Consider the following 13284-nt stretch of genomic DNA (forward strand, 5'->3'; position numbering starts at 1 on the left):
GGGTGAAGTTCGTCAGGAGTACTGCATAAAAAAAACGAGTGTGTTGTCGTGGCAGTTGGTGATCAAAGAAATAAAACAAAATAAAATCAATAAATAATAATGTCATAGACTTAAAGTCATACCTTTGAAGTCATAATGCATTGCAAGTGTTATTAGGGAATGTTGTGCTGTGTTTTCAAGCGCTTCAATGTGCTGCTCTGCAAGGTTTGGAGACAGCGGGTGCGTTCACGGAGATCATGAGCAGCCGGAGATCAAGAGCAGCCGCCGCAGGGGAGGGATACCATGGTAAATAGGTTACCTATTTACCATGGTATCTCTCCCCTGGGTGCGTTGTGTTTTCGTGAGCAATAATGCAGGAAAGCAGCGGGCGGGATGGCGAGCTTGTCCTGCTGCTCCAACACAAGCTACCTTAAGAGCCGGTACGATGCGGGCAATGGGTGAAGTTCGTCAGGAGTACTGCATAAAAAAACGAGTGTGTTGTCGTGGCAGTTGGTGATCAAAGAAATAAAATAAAACAAAATAAAATCAATAAATAATAATGTCATAGACTTAAAGTCATACCTTTGAAGTCATAATGCATTGCAAGTGTTATTAGGGAATGTTGTGCTGTGTTTTCAAGCGCTTCAATGTGCTGCTCTGCAAGGTTTGGAGACAGCGGGTGCGTTCACGGAGATCATGAGCAGCCGGAGATCAAGAGCAGCCGCCGCAGGGGAGGGATACTATGGTAAATAGGTTACCTATTTACCATGGTATCTCTCCCCTGGGTGCGTTGTGTTTTCGTGAGCAATAATGCAGGAAAGCAGCGGGCGGGATGGCGAGCTTGTCCTGATGCTCCAACACAAGCTACCTTAAGAGCCGGTACGATGCGGGCAAAGGGTGAAGTTCGTCAGGAGTACTGCATAAAAAAAACGAGTGTGTTGTCGTGGCAGTTGGTGATCAAAGAAATAAAACAAAATAAAATCAATAAATAATAATGTCATAGACTTAAAGTCATACCTTTGAAGTCATAATGCATTGCAAGTGTTATTAGGGAATGTTGTGCTTTGTTTTGAAGCGCTTCAATGTGCTGCTCTGCAAGGTTTGGAGACAGCGGGTGCGTTCACGGAGATCATGAACAGCCGGAGATCAAGAGCAGCCGCCGCAGGGGAGGGATACCATGGTAAATAGGGTATCTCTCCCCTGGGTGCGTTGTGTTTTCGTGAGCAATAATGCAGGAAAGCAGCGGGCGGGATGGCGAGCTTGTCCTGCTGCTCCAACACAAGCTACCTTAAGAGCCGGTACGATGCGGGCAATGGGTGAAGTTCGTCAGGAGTACTGCATAAAAAAAACGAGTGTGTTGTCGTGGCAGTTGGTGATCAAAGAAATAAAACAAAATAAAATCAATAAATAATAATGTCATAGACTTAAAGTCATACCTTTGAAGTCATAATGCATTGCAAGTGTTATTAGGGAATGTTGTGCTGTGTTTTCAAGCGCTTCAATGTGCTGCTCTGCAAGGTTTGGAGACAGCGGGTGCGTTCACGGAGATCATGAGCAGCCGGAGATCAAGAGCAGCCGCCTGGGTGCGTTGTGTTTTCGTGAGCAATAATGCAGGAAAGCAGCGGGCGGGATGGCGAGCTTGTCCTGCTGCTCCAACACAAGCTACCTTAAGAGCCGGTACGATGCGGGCAATGGGTGAAGTTCGTCAGGAGTACTGCATAAAAAAACGAGTGTGTTTTTGTGGCAGTTGGTGATCAAAGAAATAAAACAAAATAAAATCAATAAATAATAATGTCATAGACTTAAAGTCATACCTTTGAAGTCATAATGCATTGCAAGTGTTATTAGGGAATGTTGTGCTGTGTTTTCAAGCGCTTCAATGTGCTGCTCTGCAAGGTTTGGAGACAGCGGGTGCGTTCACGGAGATCATGAGCAGCCGGAGATCAAGAGCAGCCGTCGCAGGGGAGGGATACCATGGTAAATAGGTTACCTATTTACCATGGTATCTCTCCCCTGGGTGCGTTGTGTTTTCGAGAGCAATAATGCAGGAAAGCAGCGGGCGGGATGGCGAGCTTGTCCTGCTGCTCCAACACAAGCTACCTTAAGAGCCGGTACGATGCGGGCAATGGGTGAAGTTCGTCAGGAGTACTGCATAAAAAAAACGAGTGTGTTGTCGTGGCAGTTGGTGATCAAAGAAATAAAACAAAATAAAATCAATAAATAATAATGTCATAGACTTAAAGTCATACCTTTGAAGTCATAATGCATTGCAAGTGTTATTAGGGAATGTTGTGCTGTGTTTTCAAGCGCTTCAATGTGCTGCTCTGCAAGGTTTGGAGACAGCGGGTGCGTTCACGGAGATCATGAGCAGCCGGAGATCAAGAGCAGCCGCCGCAGGGGAGGGATACCATGGTAAATAGGTTACCTATTTACCATGGTATCTCTCCCCTGGGTGCATTGTGTTTTCGTGAGCAATAATGCAGGAAAGCAGCGGGCGGGATGGCGAGCTTGTCCTGCTGCTCCAACACAAGCTACCTTAAGAGCCGGTACGATGCGGGCAATGGGTGAAGTTCGTCAGGAGTACTGCGTAAAAAAAACGAGTGTGTTGTCGTGGCAGTTGGTGATCAAAGAAATAAAACAAAATAAAATCAATAAATAATAATGTCATAGACTTAAAGTCATACCTTTGAAGTCATAATGCATTGCAAGTGTTATTAGGGAATGTTGTGCTGTGTTTTCAAGCGCTTCAATGTGCTGCTCTGCAAGGTTTGGAGACAGCGGGTGCGTTCACGGAGATCATGAGCAGCCGGAGATCAAGAGCAGCCGCCGCAGGGGAGGGATACCATGGTAAATAGGTTACCTATTTACCATGGTATCTCTCCCCTGGGTGCGTTGTGTTTTCGTGAGCAATAATGCAGGAAAGCAGCGGGCGGGATGGCGAGCTTGTCCTGCTGCTCCAACACAAGCAAAAAAAAACGAGTGTGTTGTCGTGGCAGTTGGTGATCAAAGATATAAAACAAAATAAAATCAATAAATAATAATGTCATAGACTTAAAGTCATACCTTTGAAGTCATAATGCATTGCAAGTGTTATTAGGGAATGTTGTGCTGTGTTTTCAAGCGCTTCAATGTGCTGCTCTGCAAGGTTTGGAGACAGCGGGTGCGTTCACGGAGATCATGAGCAGCCGGAGATCAAGAGCAGCCGCCGCAGGGGAGGGATACCATGGTAAATAGGTTACCTATTTACCATGGTATCTCTCCCCTGGGTGCGTTGTGTTTTCGTGAGCAATAATGCAGGAAAGCAGCGGGCGGGATGGCGAGCTTGTCCTGCTGCTCCAACACAAGCTACCTTAAGAGCCGGTACGATGCGGGCAATGGGTGAAGTTCGTCAGGAGTACTGCATAAAAAAAACGAGTGTGTTGTCGTGGCAGTTGGTGATCAAAGAAATAAAACAAAATAAAATCAATAAATAATAATGTCATAGACTTAAAGTCATACCTTTGAAGTCATAATGCATTGCAAGTGTTATTAGGGAATGTTGTGCTGTGTTTTCAAGCGCTTCAATGTGCTGCTCTGCAAGGTTTGGAGACAGCGGGTGCGTTCACGGAGATCATGAGCAGCCGGAGATCAAGAGCAGCCGCCTGGGTGCGTTGTGTTTTCGTGAGCAATAATGCAGGAAAGCAGCAGGCGGGATGGCGAGCTTGTCCTGCTGCTCCAACACAAGCTACCTTAAGAGCCGGTACGATGCGGGCAATGGGTGAAGTTCGTCAGGAGTACTGCATAAAAAAACGAGTGTGTTTTTGTGGCAGTTGGTGATCAAAGAAATAAAACAAAATAAAATCAATAAATAATAATGTCTGTAACAGAGGACAGGGACCTCTTCAGGCTAGACTAGTTCTTTTGGTGAAGTTGAACAGATGCCTAAGGATAGGCTCACGGTCAGATGAGTAGACACGGGGAGACAGGTAATTCCAGAACGTGTGGGTTTATTCAGAACGTGCATCAAGTAAACAATCCGTGTTTATAATCACCAATGAGGAGATGATATTATCCGTGTTATACTAGTATCTGTGTTATACTAGTATCTGGGTAATGCTAGTATCTGTGGTCTGTAATAAACAAGAAACAACAATTTCTATAAACCCTGCTTGTTCCAATAAACAAGGGATTAAGTAAACTAAGGAAACATTGCGGTTGGCAGAGTGAATATGCATGAGCTTACTATGCTATGTTTACAATCATTAAACTTAAATCTTACGTATAAGTACTGATATCAACTTAAACAGAAATGATGATGAAATACTTATAACTAAGATTATTACTTACATTTCGGCACTGACGCACAGATAGATGAATTATTCGTGTAAGAAAGGGCTTGCTTACTCTCAGCCGTCTATGACAATACAGAAAAAACGACTTTCTAAGCTGACTCATAAGGAAACTGTCTCACTAAGATGACGTGTATAAAGAGAACAATATAACATTCATGAACACTAGAGGGCAGCATTTAACCGTAAATCAAAGACTTTCTAACACAGCCGCCCCCAAATTTGTATAGAAAATTTGCAAGTCAGGAGGAAAGTCTCTGGCTGTTCAGTTGGTCTGGATATCCTCATCCTCTTCCTTGAGAAAGGGAAGCCGGATCAGTCTGGCTACTGGACGGATGTAGGCCCGGTCCCGGACTTGGACTTTGGCTGTTCGGATGCGACCATCTGGTCCTCGGTGGGTCTCTGTAACCTTGCCGGTCGGCCACAGAGCACGAGGTAGCTGGGGGTCAACGATCATGACAACCTGATCAACTGTCAAGTCTTTGCAGTCCTTGTGCCACTTCTGGCGTACCTGAAGATCTGGGAGATAATGTCTTACAAAGTTGGCCCAAAAGTGGTCTGCAAGAATCTGGCTGTGGCGCCAACGGCGTCGGCCTAACAGATCGTTTGATGGGTATATCACCTGAGGAAGGGATGCGTCCCGACGTCCCATTAGAAGCACATTGGGAGTAATTGGATCCGGATCAGCTACATCTGAAGACACGTAGCCAAGGGGCTTAGAATTCAGAATCCCTTCAACTTCGATGAGGACGGTGCATAGAACAGGCTCAGTCACAGTACGGTCACCAAGCACCACGCGCAGTGCATTCTTCACCGACTTAATCTCACGTTCCCAGGTTCCACCGAAGTGCGGAGCGTTTGGCGGGTTGAATCGGAAGGTCACTTTCTGATCGGCAAGCTGCTGTTTAAGTGAAGGCTCCATGCTGGCGATAGCCTCTTGTAGTTCATTATCTCCACCACGAAAGTTGGTGCCTCGATCAGAAAGGATTTCAAAGGGCTTGCCCCGTCGAGAGACGAAGCGTCGGAATGCCATCAGGAAGGCATCCGTGTCGAGGTTCTCCAAGAGGTCAAGGTGGACGCAACGGGTCGTTAGGCACTTGAATATAATGCCCCAGCGTTTCTCTGTTCTCCGACCAATTTTGATGGTGAAAGGACCGAAGCAGTCTACTCCTGTAGACCAGAAAGGGGGCTTATAAAGGCGTAAGCGTGCAGGAGGCAAGTCTGCCATCTTCGGCACTTCAGGGTTGGCGCGCCACCTACGGCATTGTTGGCAGGTGTATTGGTGTCGGCGGATGGCCTCTCGGCCGCGTAGTATCCAATACTTACGCCTGATTTCAGCAAGGACTCGTTCTGGTCCAGGATGGAGAAGCCTTTCATCGTAGTCTTGTATGAGGAGCTTTGTTATTGGATGGCTCGGGTCCAACACAATGGGATGGACTGAATCTGGATCCAGGCCCTCAGCTCGGCGTAGCCTACCCCCTACTCTAATGAGTCTGAGGCACTGGTCATACTCGGGTGAAAGAGTCCATAGACGGCTATTTGCTGGTATATCTTTGCCTGTCTCAAGGGCATTCAACTCCCCTGAAAAGCTATCTGCCTGAACTTGCTGTAAGAGGAGGATCTCGGCCTCCATCCGGCGTTCAGCTGTCTGTGTGGAACTTGTATCGCTGCTGGCTGCCCCATCAAGGGACTGCTGTGTGGCTACGATCAGGTCATTCCAGGTGCTGAACTGACTAGGATTGGGAAGGTTGATAGACTGTTGTATGGAGATATTTCCACAGAACACTGCTTTCTTCAATTCAGTGGGATCCTCTCCATACTCTGCGGATGGTATTGACGGCCATTTCTCTGGTGGCTGAGACAGAAAGGGAGGACCATGTCTCCAGCGGTTGTGCTGACCTAGTTCTCGCAGGGATTTACCTCGTGTTATGTCGTCTGCCGGATTATTGGCCGTGTCCACGTAACGCCATTTTCTGACATCGGTGAGATTCTGAATCTCTGACACTCGGGTGCCTACAAATACCTTGTACCTGCAGGAGTCGGATTTCAGCCAGGTGAGGACAGTTGTGGAGTCGCTCCATAAAAGCACCTGTGTGATAGGCAGAGTCAGTTCTGTGCAGAGCATTTGGGCGAGCTGGGCTCCGGTGAGCGCTGCGCAGAGTTCGAGGCGTGGCATGGAAAGCTGGCGTTTGGGAGCTACACGGGATCTAGCCATGACGAAGCTGACGTGGATGTGGCCATAATTGTCTTCCGTGCGAAGGTAAGCGACTGAGCCATATATGCGCTCAGCAGCATCACAGAAGATATGAAGATCCCTCTTTGAGGTTGATACGTTGGCACAAGGTGGGGTGTAGCACCTTGGCATTGTAACTCTCGGTAGGTCACTGAGCTCACTCTCCCAGGTAAGCCATCGCTCCAGCAGACTCTGAGGTTTGATAGGATCATCCCAACCTCTTTCTGTCTTCCATAGATCTTGGATGAGTACCTTGGCTCTGGCTGTATATGGAGTGATATAACCAAGGGGGTCATATTGACTGGCGAGAACCTTATAAATATTCCTCATGGTTGGCTCTGGGTACTCTACTGGGCGGTGTTTATAGCCTATCTCATCTGTACTGCAGTTCCAGCGTAGCCCAAGAGTAGGTTCTTGGGGGTCCCCACTGCTCTGAGAGAGCCACAATTCACAGCTTTCAGATCTCGCTTCGGGAGGTAGGTGTTCGACTACAGAGGGCAAGTTGCTGGCCCACTGTCTGATTTCAAAGCCGCCGGATGACAGTTGATCGCGCATCTTGTCGATGAGCTGTTTAGCGGCAGCTGCCGTAGTCAAACTTTGTAAGCAGTTGTCGACATAGAAGGCCTTGTCGATGGAGTCTAGGACATCTTCATTTCCATCACTGTTGTCATGTGCGTGCTTACGTAAGGCGAAAGTGGCACAGCAGGGGCTGCAGGTAGTGCCAAAGGGCAAGACTTGCCATTCGTAGACATTTGGGGGTTTGTCCCGTTCCATGCCTCTCCAAATGAATCTGAGCAGCGGCTTGTCTGCAGGCAGGAGGCGTACCTGGTGAAACATAGCTTTTATGTCACCACAGATTGCGACTTTGTGTTGTCTGAATCTGAGTAGTACTCCTAGCAGGGATGGACCGAGGGTAGGTCCCGGGAGCAGATGATTATTCAGCACTAGACCATCATGTTGGTAGGAGCAGTTGAACACCAGTCGGTTCTTGCCATTGTGCTGCACTACGTGATGCGGGAAATACCAAGATTCTTCTGAAGCTTCAACTTCTTCTTGACTCAGTATCTTTACATACCCTGCATCTACTAGCTGTTGGATTAGTTGGTTATGAACTTGAGCAAGTTGTGGATCCTTTGCAAGGCGTCGCTCCGTGCGTCGAAGGTTGGGGAGTACCGCCTCCTTCGTTGCTTGGAAGTGGGGGCTGTCTTGGACTCGAAGTAATGGTGTGGCGTAGCGCTGTACTCCTTTTTCGTCCACTCTGATGGTCTTTGCCTCCAGTAGTTCTATAGCCTGCTGATCTTGCTTTGATCGGGTTGCATGTTTCTCATTAATGAATGGTAGGGTGTCCACCTGCCAGAGTCTCTCAACATTCTTCAGCAGATCAGATGTTGAAGGCATAATAGCCGTCAGCAAACATTGCTGTTCACTGGTTTGTTGCCTGAGAAAACTAGCAGGACCCTGTAGCGCCCAGCCTAGGTTGGTACAAACTGCAACTGGAGCCCCAGGCGGGCCTAAATTCACTGGCTTTATGGGTATTACCAGATGTGGGAAGTCTGAACCAATTAGGACCATCGGATGAGCCTTGTCTATCTGGGGTAATGGGAGCCCACGAAGATGAGGGTAGCGCTTCTGTAGGACATTAGTTGGGTAAGAATACTCTGAAAGACCGAGAGTATCCGCTGTGAAGGCATGATGTATCTTGTACTTTGTGCTGGGATCATCAGCAGGGGATATGTCAAACGTGACTGAAGCACCACGAACTTGTACAATGTCCTGTCGCACTGTTCGGAGTGTCATCGTTTCTGGTTGTTTTTTTTAACTTGAGCTGTTGGACTGCTGGAGTCAAGACGACTGTCCTCTCGGATCCATCATCCTGTACAGCATAAGTTTCGACGGTTTGGCCTGCATGGTGTAGAAGCACTTTCACCACCTTCAGCATCACATTGTGAGGGCGGTTTGGCCGGTCGAAGTAGATAGTTTCAGGCTCGATGCCAGTCATAAGAACGTTCTTGCATCCTTTCTGAACAGCATCATGCAGGACAGTAAGGTGCAGCTCCTTACATGTGTTGCAAGGCTTCTTGAGGGTGCAAAACTCTGGAGAGTGTGATCGTCCACATCTCCAACAGCGTTCTTTCTCTGTAATCCACTTGATAATCTGTTCCGTGGAGAGTTTCTTGAACTCTGCGCATGCATTGAGATAGTGTTCACTATTATCGCAACGGGGGCAGTATGGTTTCGGCTTGTCTTTTCTCTTTGTAGGTGATATCGGACTGGTTGAGGAGCGTGACGTTGGAATGGCTGGCATGGACTCTGTATTGTAGTACACTGATGTTGGTTGCTGTTTCTTCTTGAATGTACAGCGTTGCTCCTTCTTATTTGGCTTTTGGGTCTCTCCCTTATAGAGGACGGCTGCCCGGTTAGAGATTCGTTTAGCGCGTGACTTGGTCTGCAGCCAGGCGGACAAGTCACAGAGAGTGTAAGTTTGGTCTGCATCAGCTCTCAGTATGCCACGGTTGATGCAGTACTCCACGAATCCATCACGGTAGCTTGCAGGTAGCTTGCTCATGAGTCGGTCGACGTGTGAGCCGCACTTTAGTTCATATCCATTCTCTCCTTCAAGAGATTTCAGCATGCCAACCAGGGAGTGCACCGCTAGAGCGAAGTCATCAAAGTCTTCAGCGTCTCCAAACTTAATTGGTGGAGCATTCATGATGGTACCTATCTCACACTGAACAAGTTGACGTGGCTGCCCATATTTATCCTTCAGGGCCTGGAGTGCAGCAGTGTATGGCTTGGGGTCGTGCATATAAGCCTTGGCTAACTTGTATGCACTGGGGAGTTTTAGGCAACCTAACAGCACTTGGTACTTGTACTGCTCGGTGAGGTGACTATGGTTGTTCATAAGGCTGTCTAGTGCCATCTTGAGGAGGGCAAAGTCACTCTCTTTACCATTCTCGAAGTAGGGAAGGGTAGGCTTTGGTATACCATGTGAGGAGGCAATTAGCAGGTCCATCAGGTTTGGTGCAGGAAGTACCCCAGGTGGATACATAGGTTGCATGTATGGTGATGCTGCTGGTAATGCCTGGTAGGCTACCGATGAACAGGGTGTTTCTCCTACTGAGGGGTGAAGAGGCGTATTGACAGGGTGAGGCTGTTGTAGGTTAGCTGCTCCAGGTATAAACGATGAGACTGTGTCATGGACAGCAGGTGGTAAGTTGGCTGGAGAAGCCTGATTGACTAGGTAAATAGGTACTGATCCCGTAGGTAGCACAGTGTGGCCCGGGTCAGTCCCTGTGGTGGTGGGTGCTTGCCATATTGGACTTTGGATAGGTTGGGAAGGCTGGGCGACCGCAGAACTGTCTGTGGTGCAGTCCCATTGCAGTGATAGGCCTACAGCCTTGGGCTGACTGGCTGGAGGGTAGGGCGTTGTCTCAGCATTCAGAGTGCTCTGTTGGGCATTAGAACCAGTCTTGGTCTGCTGGGGGCCTGTAGGAGGCATTGCAGTGTTGCTCACTGAAGTAATGGTAAGCTGTTCTGCACAGGCATCACCTGAAAGTGACGTGATGCCCTCACTTTGTTCATTTTCTTTGATGAATGATGTAATCATCTGAGCTTCTTCTAGTTGTCTTTCTACCTTCCTGAGGCGCCGTTGTCTCAACAGTTGTTGTGTAATCATTTCTCTCTGTCGGAGGGCCTCACGGGCTTGATAATCTAGTTGTCTGTATTGTTCATCAGCCCTGTTGTCCTCAGCTATCTGACATTTCAGCTCTTCCAGTTCGGCTCGTTTTTGTTCTTCCCGGAGAATGGCTGACTGTGAATCCCTGAGTGATGTGCTTGAGGCATGGCTGCGTGCGCTGCGTGAGCTGAACTGTGTGATACGGCTGCTTCGCTGAGATGCGATATCAAACTTTCTGCCCTGGCATGAGCGTGATCTGCTTTGGGTGCTTGCCTCGCTCTGTGGTGCTCGGGCATGTTGTGTGGTGGAGGGTGCCCGTGACGGGTGGTATCCATGTCATAGTCTGAAAGGTATTGCGGAATTTGTCTCTCCCGGTGGATACGGGCACGCACTGATGGCTGGCTGCCTGTACTGATGGTTGGGCCCAGTGGTTGGGATATTGTCACTGTACAGACAGTCGGGGTGTCAACTACGGTGGTGGTGGCAACAGCAGGATAAGGTAGGCTGGTAGTTAATGGGTTAACTGGGTTCACAGCACTGGAGATATCCATGCTGTCTGCACTGGCGCCGTGGGTGACAGGATTAGGTCCATCAGCGTTTTGCTTGTTATCCATTTTATCCTTAGGTCAGTCTGTTCAGTAAGCTCCGGCTCGAAGGACCATGTAACAGAGGACAGGGACCTCTTCAGGCTAGACTAGTTCTTTTGGTGAAGTTGAACAGATGCCTAAGGATAGGCTCACGGTCAGATGAGTAGACACGGGGAGACAGGTAATTCCAGAACGTGTGGGTTTATTCAGAACGTGCATCAAGTAAACAATCCGTGTTTATAATCACCAATGAGGAGATGATATTATCCGTGTTATACTAGTATCTGTGTTATACTAGTATCTGGGTAATGCTAGTATCTGTGGTCTGTAATAAACAAGAAACAACAATTTCTATAAACCCTGCTTGTTCCAATAAACAAGGGATTAAGTAAACTAAGGAAACATTGCGGTTGGCAGAGTGAATATGCATGAGCTTACTATGCTATGTTTACAATCATTAAACTTAAATCTTACGTATAAGTACTGATATCAACTTAAACAGAAATGATGATGAAATACTTATAACTAAGATTATTACTTACATTTCGGCACTGACGCACAGATAGATGAATCATTCGTGTAAGAAAGGGCTTGCTTACTCTCAGCCGTCTATGACAATACAGAAAAAACGACTTTCTAAGCTGACTCATAAGGAAACTGTCTCACTAAGATGACGTGTATAAAGAGAACAATATAACATTCATGAACACTAGAGGGCAGCATTTAACCGTAAATCAAAGACTTTCTAACAATGTCATAGACTTAAAGTCATACCTTTGAAGTCATAATGCATTGCAAGTGTTATTAGGGAATGTTGTGCTGTGTTTTCAAGCGCTTCAATGTGCTGCTCTGCAAGGTTTGGAGACAGCGGGTGCGTTCACGGAGATCATGAGCAGCCGGAGATCAAGAGCAGCCGCCGCAGGGGAGGGATACCATGGTAAATAGGTTACCTATTTACCATGGTATCTCTCCCCTGGGTGCGTTGTGTTTTCGTGAGCAATAATGCAGGAAAGCAGCGGGCGGGATGGCGAGCTTGTCCTGCTGCTCCAACACAAGCTACCTTAAGAGCCGGTACGATGCGGGCAATGGGTGAAGTTCGTCAGGAGTACTGCATAAAAAAAACGAGTGTGTTGTCGTGGCAGTTGGTGATCAAAGAAATAAAACAAAATAAAATCAATAAATAATAATGTCATAGACTTAAAGTCATACCTTTGAAGTCATAATGCATTGCAAGTGTTATTAGGGAATGTTGTGCTGTGTTTTCAAGCGCTTCAATGTGCTGCTCTGCAAGGTTTGGAGACAGCGGGTGCGTTCACGGAGATCATGAGCAGCCGGAGATCAAGAGCAGCCGCCGCAGGGGAGGGATACCATGGTAAATAGGTTACCTATTTACCATGGTATCTCTCCCCTGGGTGCGTTGTGTTTTCGTGAGCAATAATGCAGGAAAGCAGCGGGCGGGATGGCGAGCTTGTCCTGCTGCTCCAACACAAGCTACCTTAAGAGCCGGTACGATGCGGGCAATGGGTGAAGTTCGTCAGGAGTACTGCGTAAAAAAAACGAGTGTGTTGTCGTGGCAGTTGGTGATCAAAGAAATAAAACAAAATAAAATCAATAAATAATAATGTCATAGACTTAAAGTCATACCTTTGAAGTCATAATGCATTGCAAGTGTTATTAGGGAATGTTGTGCTGTGTTTTCAAGCGCTTCAATGTGCTGCTCTGCAAGGTTTGGAGACAGCGGGTGCGTTCACGGAGATCATGAGCAGCCGGAGATCAAGAGCAGCCGCCGCAGGGGAGGGATACCATGGTAAATAGGTTACCTATTTACCATGGTATCTCTCCCCTGGGTGCGTTGTGTTTTCGTGAGCAATAATGCAGGAAAGCAGCGGGCGGGATGGCGAGCTTGTCCTGCTGCTCCAACACAAGCTACCTTAAGAGCCGGTACGATGCGGGCAATGGGTGAAGTTCGTCATGAGTACTGCATAAAAAAAACGAGTGTGTTGTCGTGGCAGTTGGTGATCAAAGAAATAAAACAAAATAAAATCAATAAATAATAATGTCATAGACTTAAAGTCATACCTTTGAAGTCATAATGCATTGCAAGTGTTATTAGGGAATGTTGTGCTGTGTTTTCAAGCGCTTCAATGTGCTGCTCTGCAAAGTTTGGAGACAGCGGGTGCGTTCACGGAGATCATGAGCAGCCGGAGATCAAGAGCAGCCGTCGCAGGGGAGGGATACCATGGTAAATAGGTTACCTATTTACCATGGTATCTCTCCCCTGGGTGCGTTGTGTTTTCGTGAGCAATAATGCAGGAAAGCAGCGGGCGGGATGGCGAGCTTGTCCTGCTGCTCCAACACAAGCAAAAAAAAACGAGTGTGTTGTCGTGGCAGTTGGTGATCAAAGAAATAAAACAAAATAAAATCAATAAATAATAATGTCATAGACTTAAAGTCATACCTTTGAAGTCATAATGCATTGCA

The sequence above is a fragment of the Acipenser ruthenus genome, chromosome 5 (genome assembly GCF_902713425.1).
Source record: "Acipenser ruthenus chromosome 5, fAciRut3.2 maternal haplotype, whole genome shotgun sequence".
Lineage (NCBI taxonomy): Eukaryota > Metazoa > Chordata > Actinopteri > Acipenseriformes > Acipenseridae > Acipenser > Acipenser ruthenus.